Below are 18115 nucleotides of genomic sequence, written 5' to 3'. Positions count from 1 at the left end.
TTCCCGCTGAGATCGATTGCATTCTGGGAAATATCCGAACACAGGCGATATCTTTCCACCAGCTAGATTGGATCATTAGGTTGTCGCAGTGAGAAATAAAACGGGGGACTTCCGTGCAAAGTTCAATTGCTTGCTTGAATATTACGAGAAAGAAAAAAGGGAACGGTATTTGTTTTATTATTTAATTAAGCTAATTGTTTTTTTTTTAAACAGGTTTATCTGCCCCATTTTAATTTTGTTAGATACCATAATTTAACCAGTCACAATAATATTTTTTCTTTGTCTCTCGCGTCGACATATCTAAAGACTCGTGGATATTTTTTTTTGTTTTGTTTTGTTTTTTAAATGATCGATCGTTGTTTTGTATAATCTTGAAGAATGAGTTGTGCTGAATCGTGATCGGTGGCACTGATTTATTCCGTAGTAGTATTCACAACAAGATTTCGACGGTGAATCTCCATCAACACTAGGGGAACCGTGGAGAAGATTCAGTTTATACTGTAACACTTATCACATTGAAACTCCAATGACATTTTCGACCAATTTAATACGAGTTTTTTTGGGACCTATATATCTATCTATCTACAGTATATGCAGAGTGTCCTACGGTAAATTCTGTTGCCAATGCAAAATGCATTTCTTTGTTTTAAAGTCGTAGTTACTGTTATTATGAGTCTTCCAATTGTATTATCGTTGAGGAACCATTAACAGACCACAACAACCAGCAACTGCAACACAATTGATATGGAACACCTGATTCAGTGACAGACTGGTTAGGGTACCACATACTGGTTCATACCTTTGTGAAACTATTGGGTGGCATGATTCTACCAGTGCTTACACCATTGTAAACAAGCTTGTGCTGCTAATAGGCCTTCGTAAAGAATAATTCCATTGCAAATTGTGGATAATTTGGAAAGGGATGTATTATTATGATGGCTATGTATTATGTCTGTCTGCTGATTCAATTGGATATGATTCATTATGTCTTATGGCTGTGTTATTTTATCTTGGGGATTTAACTCCAATAAATAGAACTAGAGTGCTTCCACAAAAATGAGGGTTGGACTTCACATGTCAATAGTAGCCTAACTGCTGAGGGGTTGGACTGGGTCCCAGCTATGCCACTAACTAATTGCATGACCTTGGGTAAGTCACATGTTGTGCCTCAGTCTCCCCCAGTCAGGTGGATAAATTACCCTCACAGGAAATAAGACATTGAATCACAGCTGGCCAATTTAATACTCTCTGGAACTGAAAGCATTTGCTAAAAAGATTTATGGGGGGGTGGGGGTAAACTGACTTTTTGAAAATAGGTTTTTATCTGGCAATATAGCAGATTGCTATTGGGATGATCCCCTAAACATGGCTGCTGAAAAAACGTGGATAGCACTTTTATCCACTCTCCTAAAGCCAGGGACAGACAGGCGCTGCACGGCCCTCCCGCATTCTCTCTGGTGCCCTCTGTAACTGTCACTCTTCTGCTAACAAAACTGATTTAATCTATGCCTTTGCCTCCCACCTCTCTCGATTTCCTTTCTCTCACTGAAACTTGGCTCCTAACTCTTGCTGCCCTGTCCTCTCTCTACGTCCTGTCCCATACTCCGTGTCTCACTGGACAGGGAGGTGGGACTGGTCTTCTCCTCTCTTACTCCTTACTTTTTTCTGTCTCCTCTGACCTCTGCTCACTCTCTGTTATCACCTTTGAATTTCACGCTGTCCAACTAACCTCCCCCTGTCAACTGCTAATTGTACTGTACCATCCCCCTGGATTTCTCACTCACTTTGTCGATGAACTCGTCTATCTCTCCTCCGTCCCTTCTCTGTCTACTCCAACTGTCCTGTTAGGTAATTTCAATATCCATCTCTCCAACCCCACCTACTCTGCTGGATTCCTTCCTCACCTTCACTCCTTCAACTTCTCTCTCTCTCCATCTCCTCCTACCCACAAAGCTGGTCGTCAACTGGACCTCACTTCTGCTCGACCCTCTCCAATCTGTTTTCCGCTCTGCACACTCCACTGGAACTGCTCTTCTGTCTGTCACTAACTCGCTAAACTCTGCCCGTGCTGCCTCTCTCTCCTCTGTCCTAATTCTCCTTGATCTCTCTGCTGCCTTTGACACTGTCAGTCACTCTATTCTCCTATCCTCTTTCGCTGACCTGGGAATCTCTGGCACTGCTCTGGCCTGGTTCTCCTCCTACCTCTCCGACCACAGCTACCAGGTAACATGTCGCGGTTTAAGCTCCACACCTCACTCTCTCTCAACAGGAGTCCCCCAAGGATTAGTCTTGGGTCCTCTCCTGTTCTCTACACTTGCTCCCTGGGCCCCCTCTGCTATGGTTTCTCATACCATTTCTGGTGTGCTCTCTCCTGTCCCCCCCAACCCCTCACCCCTCCCATATCTCTACCTGTCTTTCTGCTATCTCCTTCTGGATGCGCATCAACTCAAACTCAACCTCTCTAAATCTGACCTCCTTTTCTTCCCCTCGTCATCTACCTCATCCTCTTATCTCTTTATCTCCATTGCTGTGGAAGTTCCAGCTCATTCAGAACTCTGCTGCTTGTCTGGTGTTCTCTCTGCCTCACTTCTCCCTCGCTACTGCACTGCTCCGCTCACTCCACTGGCTCCTGATCACCGCTCGCATCCAGTTCAAGATTCTTGTACTCGCCTACCGATGCCTTGACCAGACTGCACCCAGCTACCTCATCTGTCCCTACACCCCTACCCGACCTCTCCGCTCTGCTTGCACTAGAAGATTGGCTGTACCTCCTGTATGCTCCCCTGCCTCCTGAGCCAGCTCCTTCTCCACCGTCGCCCTGCAGAGGTGGAACAACCTTCCTACGGATGTCAGGACTGCCCAGTCCCTGACCACCTTCCAGCGCCTTCTCAAGACACACCTCTTCACACAACACCTGTAAAACTCAACTCTTCCCTTCTTCATTCCATATTACTGTGGATTGTTCACTCAAGGTTAGCTCTGGGTGGAGCCTAGTTAGAAGCCGGATACAAACCCACCAAGGAACAACAGGTGCTTCACAGCTATGTTGGTGCCTCAGTAGGGAGCAAGCTTTCATTTGGAATCAAGCAGGAGCGGTGTCCTAATGCATTGTGGAGGCTTACACTGGTGGTAATTAATGGATGTTACTATTTACCTTGAAAGAAGAACAGAGCTGTTTCAGATAAATGTCTATGATCACTAAGGGGCTGTACCTACTTCTCCTCAAGCTAAAGGCATCCATTTGTAACCCTAGGTTATTGTATTAATATGATGATATCAGCTTTACTTTCCATAAGCCTAACTTGCCTTACAGGCAACGGCCAAAGCTTTTTCATCTGCTGCCTATGCATATTATCCACATTGTTAATAATTAATAATTTCAGTTAAAAACTGATAGTAACATCCTTTACTCAGTGAAAATCAATGTTAACCCTCTATCTGCTGTCACATTGCACATTTACATGTTGTCTTGCAGTATGTTTTACTGGAATGAAGGCTTTGTATCTTTATGTCTGCTCATAATTCATATCCGTAATAGGAATTTAAGACACATTAAGTGTAGTAAAGCATAGTGAAACCATGCTTAAGCACACAAGTGCAGAAGTACGGCTGTGGTCAAAAGTTTTGCATCACCTAATAATTTTAGGATTGAGACACAATTTATGATATCGCAAAGTCTACCGGCAGCTATAATAGCAGTATTCAGTGTTAGATTTCGAAATGTCACGTTTTTCAATTTTTGTCAGTTTTTCTTTAAGTATATGGAAAACAAAGTGGTATGCAATTCAATATATTGCAGTGATCTCAGTTAACGCAAGCAGGCGCATCACACAGGGTCAGGCAATCCATACACAGGTTTAGGGCGAGAGCGAACCCGGGTCCTCTCGCACTAAAGCACAGTGCCGATACCGCTGTATCTGGATTATGTCTTTGTGTGGGATTACGTCATCTACCAGCCCTGCTGCTGCCTTCACCCATAAACGCCACCAGTCTGCCAGTCTCAAATCCGCCCTGGATTTGCTCAACAGGCTACAATCCGACAAGTCCATGCCGGGGTACCTGCATCCCACTTCTAAAACCAACGTAGCAATCTTGGTTAAAACATGCAGGTGGGTGCATCACACAGGGCGAGGCAAGCACGAACCCGGGGCCTCTCGCACTAAAGCATAGCGCCAATGCCGCTGTACAAAAGAGCCGGCTCCTTTGCAAGGAGTGTATTACGTCTTAGCCACAGCTGTAGACTAAATGCCATTGTTTTTAAAAATCCACAGTGCATGGCCTGTATTACTGTACAGAAAAGGAAGGGATGGGAGTTTAAGTACTGAAACACTACTATAGATAGGTGGAGAAGCATGTGGACGTGTGCAATAATACTGTGGATGTAGTGACACCATGGAGAGCAAGGGCAGCACTGATTCAACACAAACGACCTACAAGGAGTTGTAACTGTTCTGAAGGGAGATTTGACCATTCTTTATTGATAAAAATATGTTCCCTTCTGGGAAATTGCAGTGAAAATCTGCATAGTCTGTGTTCTGTTGCCTGTCTTTGACATGGAATAACTTGCAAATTGACAGTATATTCAGCAGTATATTCTCAAATTGCCCTTCAAATACAAATTTAATGCAAATGAGCTCAGTTGGGAGTTTCTGTAACCCAGGTGTGCATAGATTTAGAGGTTACTGACTAACGGTCACAATTTAAAACTATGTGGCGGTGTTAATTTGTATTGGACAACATTAGTAATGGAACATGACTGAGAGGATCGTTGTATACATGTGTACCAGATGCAGAGACAATCACTGAAAAGTATGCTGTGTATATATCAAATTAACTCAATGACCGTCATATTATGGCAGCGATCATGTAGCATTTAGCATGTAGTGTTTATATAACTGCAAATATGAAGTCACTACATAAAACACGTCATAGCAAAGCCCGGTAAAGGGAAATCATGCATATTTCACTACAGCATATATATATATATATATATATATATATATATATATATATATAATATATATATATATATATAGAATACATACAAATAAAACCCAACTGGGTGTTTATTTAAAATAAGTCTAACTTCTTCACTCGCTTGAGCTTTCAGTATAGAAACTCACTGTACTGTGTATTCTCGATTTTAACCCGTGTAACCTAGTATTTTGTGTCAGCGAAAAGCTTATGCTGCTCTTGGCCTTTATATTATTCTGCGCTGAACTGAAGTCAAGAAGACAAGCGAGTATCCAGCGGTGGACTGCTAACAACAGCTGCAGCGCTAAAGAAAAAGAGAAAAAGCCACGGAGGAAGGAGGTGCTGTATTTGTATCACCGGAGGGTTAATAGACCAGACCCATCAAACAGAACGACGGGAATGAATGGGTAACAAGTACCACATGACATCATGGACTTCTGCGATTCCATGTTTCCACTGTAAATTAAATATGTGGGCAGTGGTCGTTTTGTGCGATTCTAATTCGGGGTTGCCTTTTGCTTTCCGCAGGCTGATGTGGTGAGATGTGCTTTTTGCCATGGCGAGGGGGCTGTTTTCATGGGCCGGGCTAAGAAAGCCTTATGTTCAGGTAGGCCAGAGAGAAAACACTTTCTCAGATCAATATTTGGTTTAAAATTTCCTCTCCGATTATCAAGACCTGTGTCGCTGAATGAGTGTCTTGTTGAATGCTGTGTTTGTAATACTTACGGTAAGCGAGAAAGAGAATACATTACTTTCAAAACAAATGCCTTTCACCGCGGCCTTAAAGTTTTAAGGTTTAACGAATTTACCACAAGTACTGTATATATCGAAACCTTTCTGCTATATAATAAACGTCTTATTTTGCTAATGACTTTCCGTTTCTGCTAGCTTTTACTTTAGTCAGTAGAAATATAACGACCGTAACAATAATACTACCACAGAAAGGGCGATGAACAAGTTCCACAGAAGGGAATGCTTTCACACAGACATTTGAAGTAACATGCTGTAGAATCAGACGAGACGAGGCGAGCTGTGTAGATGATTAGCATTTTCCTATGACGATTAACGTAGAGGTAACGATTGCAGTTATAAATACAATTTTTGCACTACTATCATGAAACAAATGTTTAAACCCGTAAGTAATCGTTCCGATTCCTAATTTGTGTGTAATACTCGAATGTTTATTTATTTATTTATTTATTATCTCGACAGCCTACGGAGCGATCTGATTGATTGTGATATAACTAATAATGCACGTTTATTTAGACAGACAGTGAAATGCACTCGCCTTTCCTCGTTTCCTCACTAGTGTATTTGAAGAGTTTTTTTTTATAGTGGCATATTTGCTAGTTGTATACCCAATTAAACCTTAGACTGTTTGGGTTGTCAGAATGTAAGGGATAAAAGTATGGACTGATGGTGAGCGATTTAGCTTCAAAGCTAATTTTTTGCTGTCCAGTTTGGTAAAGTACACAAGTAGTTGTTCTGTGTGTGGTTAACAAAACATTTTAATAAATCTTACCCAATGTGCACTTCCATTCAATATACAGATCACAAATCTGCAGTGTCAAAAGAGAATATAATGTCGCAATCATGTATTCCTGGGCTGTCCATCAAAACCTTGGAAAGTGGCAATGGCAGCCCTTCGACATACAATTTGATAGCTGTGCCGGTTTTATAAGATTGATTAGATCTCTTTGTTACAGCACGCTGATTACACGCAATGAACCTGCCTGCAATTTTGTTTTTACATATATTAGATGGCGTGTGTATTATTTTTAGCATTGGATTTGTAATACACACTTTTTCTTTTTAAAGCAAGAAAAACATTTTTGGCACCAGCACAAATGTTCCAGTATTTTTTGGTAGCTGCTTTTCTACTTTTGGTTCCAAGCATTTTTAATTAAAAAAAAAAAAAGTTCCAAAAGAATGGTTTATGTTAGCCGTTTTGGTGTAGCATTTCCGCAGCCAAAACTAGGCAGCCTGTTTCTGGAGACCAACACATGGTAGGCCTGATTTATCATGGGATGATCATTTTCGACTGCATCATTTTCCTTGATTATCGACATCCTTGATTTGTCTCTTAAATGTATTTAGGGGTACTACCTATACTATCTTATTGTTAGAGCTCATCAGCATACTAAAGGTTAAGGACTGAGAACAGATCTCCGCACTCTGGCCACAGTATTTTTTAAATTCTTAAATTTTTGCCCCATACAGTGTTTGCTTGTCCAACAATGCATATTAGGTGTGAAAAAAAAAGTTTGGTTTTGGTGCAGAAATGAGTACATAGGTAAATAGAGAGTTGTATACTGAAATACAGACTGAGCAGGGTTTCTGTTAGTTGACCAGTATTTAGAGATTTCTTCTAATGTTCATATCCGCTTCAGATCTTAAATAATGGTACTAAGAGGTCAGGGCATGCCATTCTCCCAGCAGCTGAGGTTGGAGTGTGCTTTAGTTTTCTTATTTTTAAATCACCACCTGTTCCTTTGCTGCCCGCTGTGCAGATAGTTCATTGTTTAAAACAAACTGACACACAGAGGACGGTTCTGTTACCTGCCCTTTCTAAGTGAAAAGAATCTATTAGAAAAGCTTCCTTTTTCTACACGCAAGGACTTTGCTCTAAGGACTTGCTCAAAGAACATTTACTTTTCATATCTCATTTCACACAAGACGCAGCTCCCCGGAGAACATTTCTGTTCTTTCGGTGGCCTATTTCTGGGATTGCTGAGTGTTTGACAGGATGTGCAAGCTAGTTTCAAATTGCATTTTTTGGGGGGGTTTTGTGCAGATTAGACATTTTGATTGCCGGTGTGCTGTTACTATGTATTTTGTTTTGAAAATGCGGTCGACACACTTGTTTCACTGATCTTTGTTTCCTTATATTTCAATTCGAAGTAAAGCTGTGGTTCACATTCCTTTTTTGATCCCACCCGTTCATTCTTGTGATTAGCTTAGTGATTGACTGAGTAATTACAGCAAGTGCTGTACTTGTAGCGCTGGACCAATTGAATTGCACCAAATGCTAACAAACAAAAAGTTTGTTGACACTCTAGTTTCTGTAAAACGCCATATCTTTACATAGAGTGTATTCCAAGCGTGAACATTTGTTTGTCCTCTGCCTCTCCGTTATTTATTTAAGGCAGTAACCAAAGACAGGTTACTAAAACAAAAAATACTACAGCACACCTAGTATTCCTCTTGCAAGTTTTCCCTTTAAACTGTTTTATTTTTGTATATTTTTAATAACATGCAAAAGACAGATAAGTCCCTGTATCAGTTTACATGTAATAGTGACATCTCTTAATGTATTAAGTACCAGCACCAAACAATCTGCACAGTATCATTTTGTGACTGAAGACCCAGCCTGAATTTTAATACAGATTCACATATGTGCTCATTTCAGCAGAAACCATTGCCAACCCATAATCAAAGCTCCTGGGTCTCAAATGGAGTACCACAATTAGAAAAATTGTTATTACACAAATGGCTTGCTCCTTGCTAAAATTGTTTGTTGTTGTATATTATTCAAAGATAAATTGTTCAGTCTATCAGGTAAATCAGTTACATACATCTGCTCTTGGAGATGGAGAGGGTGATTGCCCTCACCCCCGCCCACCATGGAAGGGATACAGGGATTCTTTGACACCCAAGCACAAGTTGACAAGCAGCAGCTGTTGGCTTCATTTTCAGCTGCCGCAGTCTATCCTCCCAACAGGTGTGTGTGATGGAGAGGAGGATAAAATGGATGACAAATTGCTATCAGTACAGTACAATACGCACTTGTGAAACAGACAAACTGTCAGTGTAAAAGATCAGTTTCTTTCCGTAGATACAGTAGACGTTTCGGCTCGAGCTTTTATTACATTTCTGAAATGAGCTGGATTTGAACCGGTGCCTGAGAAGATAAAAGGCTTTTATAACCTAACAAGAAGTAACCTGTCAAGGTGATCGTTGAAATAAATAATGGATTAAAAAACCTTCATAGATAAGAAGGCAGTATCACAACTTGACCTTTGCACAAACTTAAACTGAAATCCCAGCAGCTTAGAGGGTAAACAGGTTGTCGGTTTTTGTGTGTCTTTTCTGAAGATTTCTGAAGCAGAAGTAGTGGAACTACTCTGTGAGGCAAATAGCCAGGCTTTAGCTGCAACGTGCTGCAGTAGGAGGTTATACATGACATAGCCAAGAGGTAAAGCAAATATAAAAAGTGCATTACCATTATCCCCAGATCTATTTTTTTTCCTTGTATGTTCTATTCAGCAACATACAGTATGAATTAATAGTCCCTTGGTAACACTAACCCTGAGGCATGGTACATACAGCCCATGACTTTTAGATCCCTCAGCATTCTTGCAGTTAAACATTTGAAACCTTCCAAGTACACTTCACTGGCAAATGGAAAATTCTTGTTGAGTTCCCTGATTCTTTCTTACAGTAGCGCATTACAGGTTAGTGTGGTTTGTTACCCACATCCCTAAAGACATTGTGTGCAAAAATGCATCAGAGCATTTGATAACTAAAACAAACATGGCAAAATGATTTCATTATTAGTTGTTTTTTTTATAGCATATTGTTCACTTTTATTTCAGAAGTAAAACCGCACTGGCATGTACATTAACATTAATAGGGGTTTGAATGTTTTCTTAGCAGTCTGCTGTCATTATAACTTGATCAAGCTTTTAAGCAATCAAAGTGCATGAAGCATCACAGTATGAAAGAGTAATTCTCACCCCTGTCTTCAATTTAATGACTGCACACACAGTGGAAGGTGCATTGCTTTCTGATTCTTACAGTCCGGCAGAGAATACATTTTTTTCTTTGCGGTTTATCAGCTGGCAGAATTAATTATCCTGGTGCATTTATCCAAAGGTGGAAGCACCTTTGGCAGCAATTACAGCTGTGAGTCTGTTGGGAGAGGTCTCTACCAACTTTGCACACCCATGTTTGGCAATAGTTGACCATTCTTCTTTACAAAACTGTTCAAGCTCTGTCAAGTTCCTTGGGGAGCGTTGATGGACAGCAATCTTCAAGTCATGCCACAAATTTTCGATTGGATTTAGGTCGGGGCTCTGACTGGGCCACTCAAGGACATTTACCTTTTTGTTCCTTAGCCACTCCAGTGTAGCTTTGGCTGTGTACTTTGGGTCGTTGTCATGCTGAACGGTGAACTTCCCTCCCAGTTTCAGCTTTCTTGCAGAGGGTAGCAGGTGTTCCTCAAGGACTTCTCTATACTTTGGAGTGCTTGGGATACACTTTGACCAGTCTTGGCCATAAAAGCCTGTAGCTCTTACAAAGTTGCCATTGGCCTCTTGGTAGCCTCTCTGATCAGTCTTCTTCTTGCTCGGTCATCCAGTTTGGAGGGACGGCCTGATCTAGGCAGGGTCTTGGTGGTGCCATACATATTCCACTTCTTAATAATCGTCTTGACCGTGCTCCAAGGGATATTCAAGGCCTTTGATATTTTTTTATACCCATCCCCTGATCTGTGCCTTTCAGCAACTTTGTCCTGGAGTTCTTTTGAAAGCGCTTTGGCGCTCATGGTTGAGCCTTTGCTTTGAAATGCTCTACCTAGCATAGGGACGCTACAGGAACTGCTGAATTTATCCTGAAGTCATGTGAATCACTACAGTTTAACACAAGAAGTTCTTTTGAGATATCGGTAAATGATTTAGAGAACTCTATATAACTTCCTGTTCATTTAGAGATTTCTCTAAATCATTTTAAGATATCTCTACATAACTTCCTGTTCATTTAGAGATATCTTAAAATGATGTAGAGATAATTGAAAATGTATTTTGAGATATCTCTAAATGATAATTTGGCTTGCCATAGTTAACATGTTATGTTGCAGGTCTAAAATGTATATTATATTTACATGTCTTGCGTCTCGTCATGTGCAGGTACTGCAATCCCTTTCAAAATAAATATCTTGCATTTATCATCCACAGAGCTCAATAGTATTGAATACACACAGCAGTCATACTTACAAAAAAATAATAATTGTTTTTAAACCAGCATTCAGATCTTCAAGGGAAGAGCTTGTCAAAAAGAATCCTTAATAAAAATGTGTGTTTTTGGTGCAATCAGGTAAGTTATCGTATTTTGCGTCATAATAACTGTTTTATTTAAAGGGTGTAATGCATACAGTATAAACTAATAATGGAAAAACACCAGTGTGTTACATTTAAAGTTTAATACACTGTAGATCTGTGTAGGCAATGCTCTATCCCATGTTCTTATGTATTTTGCTGCCATCATTAGTAGCCTAATGACTGCTGTACTGCACAACAATGCAAGAATTTAAAATGTCTTGCTCTCGAAAACACTGAAGCTAATGCATGCTGTCATTTATCTTTACCTTGCTGTGGTAAAGAAGTTGTGGAAGATTGATGAACATGCCATTGTTTTTGCTGGCAGGTGGTTATATTAAAATGTATCGGTCAGGTGGGCGGGTGGGTGGGCTGTAAGGTGATATGATCAAGTCCTTGAGTATGGAAATAACAGAAAAGAGAAACCTGCTGGATTGATAGTGTTGTTCCGTCCTTTCCTACTCCTCTATAAGAAAAACCTGTGGCCATTAAATCTGTCAAACTTGATAAAGGAAAGTCATTATAAAGCCAGCCTCCAGTGGGTTTCAAAAGCATGACATTTCCAATGGAAGGAGAGTGCTGAAATGCTTGCAGTCTGCCTCAGTGTAATGTTAGAGTTGTGGTGTTTGCTTTCTTCATTTTGTTTCCTTTATAGTATTAAGGTACCATTATATTTATATTTTAGCAACTGAATTGTCTGTATAAATGCAATATATGCCCACACTGTATTCTGCATCTATTTAGTCAACCTTCGGAGTGCAAAGGAACCCTACTGAATAGAGCAATAAAAAAAAGAAATCCGCCTATATATATATATATATATATATATATATATATATATATATATATATATATATATATATAATGAAAGGTTATTCACTTCTTGAGAAGAGAACAGAATACCTTGGCTACTGCAAAAATTAGTTACAGTTTATATAGTGGAAACAAGTCCTCTAAATCTTAATCATTTCAGTCATTGTTGTTGCATGGTTGTATACAAATATATTAATCATTTTGTAGATCAGGGAGAGCCAGTCAAATAGCATTAAGCATTTGGCATGTTCCTTCACTAGCAAATCTCTGAGGAGGATATGAATTGATCGGTTTGCGGGGATAGTTCTTATTTGATACAGTGGCGTTGGTTGATACAGTGGACTAAATGCTACAGACTGTTTCAAACACAATAAAGCCCTGCAATGCAATCCACTTGTTAGGTTACAGCATTGCTGCTTTCCAAGGCACTGGGAATTTGAAGCAGGCTCATCTGCCAGCAGACGAGTGATTCATGGATTTCCAGGGCAGAAAGGTTGTGATTGATAAATGGTGGCTCCAGGGTTACCCTGCTGCTTGTTGTCATCTCACAGAAATTGATGTGAGTCCTTGATGAAAAGCGAGCCTTTTAAACGGTTCTTTGTAAGGGGGAGGGAAAGCAATGCCAAGTGAGTTAGCTCTGTTTAGGATTTTGCATTCTTCTCATATAATCTGTAATGTAGCCTTTTGTAAATTATTTTCCAGTTTTAATCAAATAATAATCAGTCTATTTTTACTATCTACTATTAGCGTTATTGAACTGTCATTTTTCATAACTAGCATATCGTAATTTATTATGTTTTAATTACTGTCAATGGGAGTTGTCCTAATCTCGTCAGTCCATTACTACCGAAAGTACTTCCCAACTCAGAACCTTTGGAGAGAAGTGGAAAAGCAGCAGAGGTTTCTTTAGTTGAGTGTTTGATCATAATTAACAGAGAGCTCTACAAAATAAAGAAGTACATATAAGTAATAGTAGCAACATAAATGTGCTATTAATAATACCTCAAGATAAAACTGATCACGACAGCAGTGGAAAATAACAAATCTGGCAAAATTCAGTACTTTTGAATTCCGACCATTCAACTTTGTTGTGCAATTGAAGGAGAAAAAACACATATCATTGAAACACAGCTTTTGTTTTTGTCTTTTTCTAGTCTAGTTTATTATCTGCTGATAACAACAGGTGACAGGCTCCCCTTGCATTTAAATTGCAGGGTGTGGATCAGGGGTGGCCATAGTTCCATCCAGACTCTGAAGCAGTTCATTACCTCATGCTACCTGTTAAACCTGGAGTGGAATGCACCCCCCCCAAGACTGGGATTGGACACCACTGGTGTAAATTAAATCACAGGACATGGACAAGTTGTTGTTGTGTGTGCTGTCTTGTCTCTCGTGTGAGGTCAGAACTTTTAAATGGTTTCTCTTGCCACCAACAAGCAAGTCATTTTATATTTAAGATTGGATTGGAACACTTCAGTGAGTGTATCAGCAGAATTCATAAATCAACATTCTATTTGTATGCTAGCAATCAGACAAGCTTCTACCACTAAAATGTGGAAACTCTTCATTCTGTTTCCTAATACAGGCCTAGCACAAGGGTTTCATAGCTGATAGCCCTTCTGATTCTCATCCGTAAGATAGCAGCCTGCTGTTAGTCTTGATTTTTATGTCTTGTAAAATGTTTCTTAGATCAGATATGACACAGAAGATTCACTTTCAGTACTGTGCTTTTGTAGGCGTAAAGCCCACAAGGTGAAAACTTGGTTTGTTAGAAAAACTACTGTTTTAAACCAGAACTTTGCAAGAATAGTGTTATATTAAATTGTTATCCAGAACTTTTATAGGTCAGGAGTTCTGGCACTTTTCCATCAGCATCATGGAGCCAGTCTCTAAAGCTCAGTCTAATCTTTATGTCCAATACCAGGCATTACACAAAGCCTCAAGGTAGGATTTCCACTCTTTAGCATCAATTTCCATATATAAGCCTACATTTCTTTACAGGTGTACCAATTGAAACCAGTTTGATCTCAGTATTCTGCTGATTTCAAAGCGATTTCAGCTCTGTCCCAATACCAGGTGGAAGAACAGAGTACAGAGGTATTAACATTTGAACTGTAGCCAAGTTCCATAGCTTGGATCCCTCCCCCCCTCCCAGCATAGAGAAAATAGTTCCATTGGAAATTTCAATTTCTTTTAACATTTATACTCTGAGGGATGATAACTCTTAAAACACATACGTAATTCATGTAAGTAGTCAGGAGGAACTTCCATCTCAACCTGTTGGTTTCTATAGGCAGATTGTATTCAATATACCATAAGCATTTATATATATATATATATATATATATATATATATGAAGAGAATGCACACTCAGCAGATTTGTACCGTCATTAAATGCTGAACCACGGCAGTTCAAAACACAGTGCGTTTGATTGACTTTTCAGTGTTGAACAGCTAATATTACTGTTCTTGCTGTTGTGAATGTTATCACAGTAGAAGTTAAACGCAATGCGTTCTGTGGGTATCAGATGAAGAGGATGCTCCCACTGTGGCCAGAGCGATTAAGTGTCTTATCGAGCTGTTGTTATTTCCAAACTTGTATTGCTTTGCTTGAGGCACTTTTAAACGCTGCTCTTAGTGCTGCCTCCTGTTCAACTGCGTCAACAATCAGCTCCCAGAATGAATTATTCTTGGAATAAGAATAACAGAGACCACCTGAAAATTGATTCATATAAATATATTTTTTTGATAGAACCTATTGAAAGGGAAGGTCATCACTCGGATGTATTTCTTTTTGTCTCAGAACAATAGTGCATGTATAATGTTATACCATAAATGTAACCATGTTTTAAAGGGATTGTTCAAATGTGATCATTTGACGCTGTTTTTATGAATACAGTACGTCTTTGTTACTGTTTGGCTGACCGCCTGATCAGGTCAGATCTGCAAAAGGGGTCATGTTTGTGTCACCAATTGGCCTTATGATATTGTAAGCCAGCATCATCCTGCCCCTACAAGAAATAGCCTGAGGACAAGCCCGTCATTTATACAGTAAGGAGGTCATCTTATCACAGGGGTGTCAAACTCAGTTCTTGGAGGGCCGCAGTGTCTTCTGGCTTTTGTTCCACACAAGCTCTCGGTGACTTAATTGGTTGAATTATTTGATTAATTGGACACATTTAACACTTCTTTGTAGGCCTCAGAAAGTTTTATAGCTAGTTTACCTTGAATAAACTGGATTTTTAAAATCACCAAGTGTAAAAAATATTAAACATATCCAATTGAACAACTAATGAGATCATGAATTTATTTCAGAAACTTCAGTTGGATTGAAAACAAGAAGACCCTGCAGCCCTTGAGGATTTGAGTTTGACACCCCTGAAAAAATGCTGCACATTGAATTTTAGCACAAAGACCTTGATAAATCTGACCCGTTCCCTAAGGAACAGGTTCAGATAAATTTAGGGAATGGGCCAGATTTATGAAGGTCTTTGTGCTAAAAATTAGTGCTGCATTTAAAAAAAAAAAAAGAAAAGTAAAAACAAACAACATAGGAACTCAAACGTGTGCCAACATTGGTTATTACCAGTTATGAAACAGAATCAGTTTTATTTTCTTTCACAAAAAATGCTGCTTATTTTGGAAACTATGTGAGGTCCTATTCATTTTCACACAGGACATAAGTTGGTTAAGGAAACCAGGTACTTGTATTAATTACAGCATTGTGGTCTGATAAATGGGCTTCTCTTGAGCCAAATTAAAAATGAAGCCTGGAAAACAAAAGAGAATTATGGGTGGGGGGTGTTATTACATCTTCAAGCAGTGTGCTTGTTTATTGTTTTTCTTTCCAAATCAACTGAACAGTTTTTTTTTTTTTTTAATTCTTCCCGTTTATATTGTATAACCCTTTGTTGCATACTGTATAACATTTATATAGTTGCTTGGTGCATACAAAGTATATTGAATGCAGTAAAGGGTTCAAATTAATAACGTGACCTTTGTGGCACGTATGGTTGTTGCATCTGTCCTCAGTCTGAAACCTTCTGCATTAGACTCTTCTGCTTGAGGTTGAAACAACAGCATGCAACCTTGCTTAACCTGCTGTACAGCTGCTCACGATAACGCCCTCTGTGTATTCATTATCCAGTCCAATATAAATAATATATATGTATGTGCACCTCACCTTAATAAGAACCCCTTAAAAAATAACCCAATAAAAAGCTCCAGCCACATTCTCACAAGCTGTCTAGCAGAGACGAACTGCTGCCATCGCATCTGCCAGACCATCTCCAAACCAAACAGTAACAAAGAAAAAACATTGTGTTTTTAAATAACACAACATACATTCAAATCATACAATAACATCCCCCAGTTGAACTAAACTTAAACAGTACATTAAATCACCTGTTTTCAAAATAAACAAACAATACATTTATGTACATGCAGGGCTTTGCCCCACCCCCTCTCATTATGTGCAGGGCTTTGCCCCGCCCCCTCTAATTATGTGCAGGGCTTTTCCTCTGCCCCGCCGATATAGTTCACTTGTAGAAAACATTGTGGACTGTGAGAAATCAGTTTATTGTATGTACTATACAGCTCATGCATACATTTTAATAGTACAGTTTTTAATGGTGTGCAGTGTTGGTTCTTGATAGCTGTGGATAGGCGTCAGTAATTGGGGTTTTAATCCATTTGCTGGCAGTGTTTGTTGTTTTAATTTTATGATATTTTCTTCTTTCACACTGTATAGACGATGAGTCTTGTTGCACCTTCGGTTGTTGTATTAGATTTTTTAAAGGTTGTATGCACTGTGCATGTAATTACGGCAGTAATGCCTCCCCCCCCACCCCCAAATTGAGTTCCCATTTGCTACTGTTTTGTAATGGGGGTTTAATTGTTTTTCCACTAGTCATCAGGATAATAAATGTCCTCTGTGCCAAAGATGAAATATGTAGCATAAAATCAATCATTTTCCTTAATTTTGTTTTCAGTACAGCAGATGCTCATCAATCTTTAATGCACCATCTTCAATACAGCCAAAAAAATGTGTTTACAATGAATAGTCCTGCATTTCTGTTCAGTATGTGCTTTATGGTATCATATCGTATATCAGCAATAGAAACAGTGAGTAGTAGGATGCTGCTTGTTTGTGATTCCATCTGACTCATTAATTTATTATATTATGCAGCCCTGTGGTAACGTAGCATAAACATCCCTGTTGTGTAACAGTAATCGGTAGCATCTGTGGTCAGTTATTGCACATTATGATGTCATTGGTTGTTTTATGCCTAATTTAAAATAAAAAGTAGTGTTTGAAAAGGGCAGTTGGGACAGTATTTTGCTAATGAAAAGGTGCATACCAATCATTAACTTCAGGCAATTTTAAAGAAGTACTGTAATAATTCAAGAAGTGTTATTAATAATTAAATTGCAGTATAATGGCTACATGGGATGCTCTGTTACAGCCTCAGGGGTCCTTAAAAATATCTTGCTGATGTATACCTCGTAAAATAGAAAGCATTTTCCCTTTTACTGGTCCTCCCCCACACACAAGCCCTTCCAAGATTAGATGAAACGTGCCTCTTGCAGTATGAACCTACAAAAGGTCTGGAAAATATACAGGGGTTGGCCAAAGCTAACTTTGAAACACAGACTCTACTGTGTAACAGTGTCACAATGCGCAGCAAGCATGGCACTTAATCAATGTGATGTCTGCAAGGAGGACCTTTGAATTGTTCTGAAAAGATAGGGGGACAGTCCTCCTTGATTATCGTCTCTAATTCCTTTAGGGAAGTCCTATAGATTGATCCAGTATTTTATGTTAGATACAGAAGCACATGCCTCTTGAGTGTATACTATTAGTCCTCTATCAAAGCCTGTCTGATCTGCTGTGCCCATTGTGACTAAATCTGACTTGCATGTGCATTTTCCTTGTGACTGTGGGAAGCTGTAGCACTGCTGAATTTTAACTGCTAACATAACAACATACTTTTACTATAAGGGCCAGATAGAGCTTTTGCACCAGTGCAATGCTGTGCTTTAAAATACATTTTAAAAAGGCAGCTCTTAAAAGGGTCTTCTTGATCACTAAAATACATACTGTAAGCTAAGTACATCTGTACCAAACTTCTTAGTTACTCACAGCGTTAGTACAGTAACATGCTGCTCTGAAGCGCATCGGTATTATCGCAAAACTTCTGTTGAACATTTGGAGGCTTTAATGATTTTGGGA

General features: G+C 39.3%; 1 pseudogene; it reads left to right on the top strand.

The window, feature by feature from the left end:
• The first annotated feature begins 2380 nt into the window (after nt 1-2380).
• LOC121326894 overlaps nt 2381-18115 on the top strand; it is a 21521-nt pseudogene continuing 5786 nt past the window's right edge.

Source organism: Polyodon spathula, chromosome 14, assembly GCF_017654505.1.
Source record: "Polyodon spathula isolate WHYD16114869_AA chromosome 14, ASM1765450v1, whole genome shotgun sequence".
NCBI lineage: Eukaryota > Metazoa > Chordata > Actinopteri > Acipenseriformes > Polyodontidae > Polyodon > Polyodon spathula.
Note: the sequence above shows the minus strand (reverse complement) of the source record. Positions and strands in the feature narration are given on the sequence as shown.